The sequence below is a fragment of the Triticum aestivum genome, chromosome 6B, assembly GCF_018294505.1.
Source record: "Triticum aestivum cultivar Chinese Spring chromosome 6B, IWGSC CS RefSeq v2.1, whole genome shotgun sequence".
Lineage (NCBI taxonomy): Eukaryota > Viridiplantae > Streptophyta > Magnoliopsida > Poales > Poaceae > Triticum > Triticum aestivum.
In genome coordinates, this window is record NC_057810.1 from 274,252,242 (window position 1) to 274,257,378 (window position 5,137).

Consider the following 5,137-nt stretch of genomic DNA (forward strand, 5'->3'; position numbering starts at 1 on the left):
CAGCTAATAGTTAGTAGTAGCGTGGGTCAAACCCGCGCTACTACTAACAAAGTTACTAGTAGCGTGTGACACCCACGCTACTGTTATTTCATACCCGCGCCACTACTAACCAAATAGTAGTAGCGTGTCCATACTACCAACGCTACTAGCATCCTAAATACTAGTAGCGCGTAGTTTTTTCCCACGCCACTACTAACTAATTTATAATTAAAAAATTAATATCCACCAATTCCATTTTATGCATACAGTTCCCAGTAAACACCATAGTGAGCACTGCTGGGCTCCTATTTCATGGTTAACCGGAAACCGAGGGAAATAAATCAGCCAAAAAACCTCATTATGCATGCTACTCACAAATGACCACTTCAAAGAACATGCAAGTATCCATGTCATTAACAATTGTAAACATAAGTTTCTTTTACTATAGTTGTTTTATGTACTATCACACAGTTCCTCATTTTGTTCTCACTCGATAATAAGAAAAATGAAAAGAAAAGATAGAGGTAATCTGCCACAATTGCACTTTGGTGTCATGGATTCATTCTGCCACTTCAGCATCTCATTATCCTGCAGCACTCTTTCGCTATCTTCTACCTATGAATAAAAACAGACCTTACTTGTCAGATAAGCAAATGTGAAACCTTATTACAACATGTATGCTAAGTCGCTAACCCATAGCGACAGCTAGAACAAATGTGAAAACTTTCCATGTTGACGAGTAAGTATATGAGCACCCCTCAAAACATCAATTAGCAAGTACTTGACACATACAAACTTGTACAGAAAAAATAACACTTCTGAATTTAATTGGCTTCAAAGATTGCAAGGAAGGCATACTGATGAGCTGCAATGCAATCTTCAATGTTCAGTACTTGTACACACTATGCTCCTACGGTGCAACCCCTAGCTCATGTGGCTTCACAAAGCCTACATTGTATAGGACATTTTTAGCAAAGGGTGAAGCTGCATACATATACATCTCAAATCATATGTAGTATGTCTCGAGTCATCCTACGATTGCCCGAGCTCAGAAATGTATTTCTTATAAAAACTTTAGATATACACATTTTGAAAATCAACCTCGGTGGAACAACATAAGATTGCATTTAGATTTCCAAATTAAACATAGGCATATCTCATAGTTTAAAATAAAGGCACTCAACAGAAAAGTGCATAGAAGATTTCAAAATAACTCAACAAGCTGCTTCAGCTAGCATCATAGGAGGGGATGTACAGGTATAAAAATTGAGAGACCAGAGACCTTGTGGTCTCTTTTTCTTCTCTCTGCGAGAATTTACTGTGGTCAAAATAGCCATCCATAAACTTGGAAGATATACTACAATGGCTCAATGCCTTAATGCCTAACATTCTCTCTTTCAGGAGATTTTATAGTAAAGAATACAAGCTGCCTCTGAATAGAAGGAGTCGGCAGGAATATTTAATATCAGAGAGCTGTCTAGAGCACCTATGTTAATGCTGCCCATACAGTTGATTTAAGTCTTACTAGTTCTTACTAAATTTACATAATCTGGGAAAGTTTAACTGACCAAAATGTGAGGCAAATAGCATCTTCAGTTCAGCAGAAGGATCCTACTAGTTCATCTACTAAACTTACATAAACTAAATCTTACTAGCTCAATCAGAATACTATGGTTTCTACAAAACTGTACTTTTGAGTACTTTGAGGTGTTTGCCTAAACCAACAACAGTAGTTTCATAAATATGTCCATGTTGGGGCATGTGCATATATGTAGGATGTCTTTTTTATTTTGAACTAAAAGAATGGATGCCGGTGGTATCTAGGCAATAACTGTAGCACTCATTTGCTCATACAATCATTCAAAATTCAGAAGTAGAAATCGAAGCTTATGCAGTTGCTGATGAACCGTACCTAATGGACTATAGAATTCACCGCTCCTCGCTTGTGATAAATTAGGATAAAAAACTACATGTTCACTTTTGCATCAACCGAACTTAAGAGAACGGAGAAAGCGGACGTTGGCCTGTAGCTCTTGGCGACGGATCTCCCGACACCAGGGTTTATCCGCACAATCCTCAGGATTGAGTCATCGGTGTCCTTAGCATATCCCACCCACTAACCCACCTGAGAATGAAATTGGCTAGAGTCAAACCGAACAACGCGTGCTGCAGGATGGCATAAAAAGCCCACTTGATGGATTATCTAGTGTTGACAACTTTGGCCATATCTGGAACAGACATGTGTATATTCTTTTGCATATACAAAGGATCGAACAACAAAGGAATTATCACTAGCCATGGTTTGTTATTACTTATATTAGGACCAGCACCTTGCTATTAGAAGATGGTTTATTAAGAAGAAGCAGCGGTGGAGAAGCAGGAGTGGGAGATAGGGGGCTCACCAGGCTAGTTCTGCGAGCTTGGTCAGCCTGGAGGCTTCCTGGTACCGCTGCTCCTCGATGGCGCTCTGCCAGGATCGACCAAAACAATAGGTGAGGGAAACAAAACAGGGTACGGGGACAAACCCTAGGTATTAAGAACATCGGGAATCTCGTATCCATCAGATCGCCGTCACGAGATACTCGTGTGACACCAGAAAATTTATAGTCAACAACACAAGTAGAAAAAGGTGTTATCTCTACTGGAAGTATAACACCTCATGGATGATGTCCCCTTTTTGCTGAGCTTTTACAAAAACAGGTACTCACATTTGACATAATTTCTCATCTTTAGATGCCAATCCCTTTTGTTGGATGTTTATTATATATACAAAACAGCACAACGGTACACACGCAACTGGGACGATCATGTTTAGGTACAAATATAGTTTGCTGGGTATTAAGGAGTACCATGGACTAGAATTCCTAACTGAAGATTCACAATATCAAGACCAACATGAAGCTAATTGAGCACTTGGACTGGAACAATGCACTCACACATGGGCGAAAGCTAATGAGGCAAGAGCTTACGGCAAGATGTATGTCCAGAACTGCTTGTCCTTCATGTGGCGTGGGCACAGATCATAGCGGACCTTAGCGAGTTCCTGTAGGGATCACAAATTACAATTTGAGACCTAAGAGCCATCTCTGTCTTGGGCGAAGCGGAGGACGAGATCCGCGGGGAACCTACATTGGCTCTGGGGAGCACGAGGATGCGGTGCCGCTACTGCCAGTCCGAGAGCTCGGCCGCCGCCTCCGCGGATCCTCCTGCGACAAAGCATAGCACCGTCAGTAATCGAGAGGGAACTAGCAGGGGAGCGGAATCGAGAGGGGAGGAAGGAGGGGGTGCCTTGGTGGAGCCGGAGGGCGAAGGACTTGAAGGCGTCGAGGGAGAGTGTCTGGAGGAAGTCGAGGAGCTGCGGCATGAGGCCGAGCTCCTCTGCGCCCTCCTCCTTCCCGGCTCTGTTGTTCCAGTTCCGCCGCTGTTGTTGTCGCCGGCTCGGCGGCGGAACGGCCATGGGAACCAGGAGTAGGCCATCGGCGGACAGGTGGGCTGGGACGGGAGGCTGGCGACGGTGATCTGATGGATACGAGATTCATCGACGAGCTCTCTAGACTGAGGGAGGGGCGAGCAACGGCACAAGACAGGGAGCAGCGGCCACGCGGCCGCCAGCGTGGCGCATGTAGCAGGGGATGGAGGCGGAGAGGATCTGGATCGGGCGTTGGTGGATTTTTTTAGACAAACGTGGGTTGAGTGGTGTGGGATGGTTGCGGGTGGGAGTGTATCCGGTGGGGGTGGGTGGTGTGGGATACTAGTAGTAGCGTGGGTGTCTGACCTACACTATGGCTATCCACGTAGTAGTAGCGTAGGTTTTACAACCCGCGCTACTACTACATTTTGTGCGCCAGTCACAATTGAAGATATTTACTAGTAGCATGTTTTTTTGTCACGCTCTACCAGTAACATTTTCTAGTAGCGAGGGTCAATACAGCACGCTACTAGTAAATAGCAGTAGCGCTGGGAAATATAGCACGCTACTAGTAAGCGTCTGTCTATAAGCTTTTCCCTAGTAGTGGGACTTCAACGACACAGTAGGCGATGGCCGGCTCCAACCCAACACCTCCCAACCCAACCGCACTAGTCGCAGTAGTCATGTTGGCAATAGAAGAAGTCACAGCTCCATCATGGGCCCAGCCCATCCTCAACTTTCTGGTGAACAGAGAGCTGCTGACTAACGAGTTCTCAGCAAGACAAGTTCAACGCCGAGCTGGATCCTACACAATATTAAACAGAGATCTCATCAGGCGCAGCGTGACTGGAGTCTTCCAGCGCTGCGTCGAGCCAGAGAAGGGCATTGCAATCCTCAGAGAGATCCATCAAGGAGCGTGCGGCCACCACGCGGCCTCAAGATCACTTGTCGCCAAAGCTTTCCTCCATGGTTTCTTCTGGCCGACTGCTTTGGAAGATGCCAAAGAGTTGGTTAAACACTGCAAAGGGTGCCAAGTTTTCATATCCAAGCAACACCTGTCGGCTTTTGCACTCAAGACCATCCCCTCACCTGGCCCTTTGCCGTCTGGGGGCTGGACATGGTCGGCCCATTCAAGACGGCACGCGGTGGCATGACACATCTACTTGTTGCCATACATAAGTTCACCAAGTGGATTGAAGCAAAGCCAATCAAGAAGTTGAATGGGCCGACTGCTGTGACCTTCATCACAGATATCACCATTCGGTATGGCATACCACACAGCATCATCACTGACAACGGCACAAATTTCGCCAAAGGAGCATTAGCCTGTTTCTGCGCGATGCAGGGCATCTAACTGTACTTAGCGTCTGTTTCCCATCCGCAGTCAAACGGCCAAGTCGAGCGAGCAAACGGCCTCATCCTCTCTGGCATCAAGCCCCGACTGGCTGAGCTACTGGAGCGTTCGGTCGGCTGCTGGCTTGAGGAGCTGCCGGTCGTCCTCTGGAGCCTGCGTACCACTCCGAACAAGGCAGCCGGCTTCACTCCCTTCTTCCTTGTGTATGGTGCCGAGGCCGTCATTCCAACTGACATCGATTTCGACTCACCTCGAGTCACCATGTACACCAAACCGGAGGCGAAGGAAGTGCGAGAAGACGGTGTTGATCTGCTGGAAGAGGGCTGGCTATTAGCACTCGGTCAGTCCGCCATCTACCAGCAGAGCCTGCACCGCTACCACAGGCAGAAGGTCAA

At 46.4% G+C, this 5,137-nt stretch overlaps 1 pseudogene; it reads right to left on the bottom strand.

Moving 5' to 3' along the window:
- Positions 1 to 2,944: 2,944 nt before the first annotated feature.
- Positions 2,945 to 3,456, bottom strand: LOC123139167 (uncharacterized; annotated as a pseudogene).
- Positions 3,457 to 5,137: the final 1,681 nt, after the last annotated feature.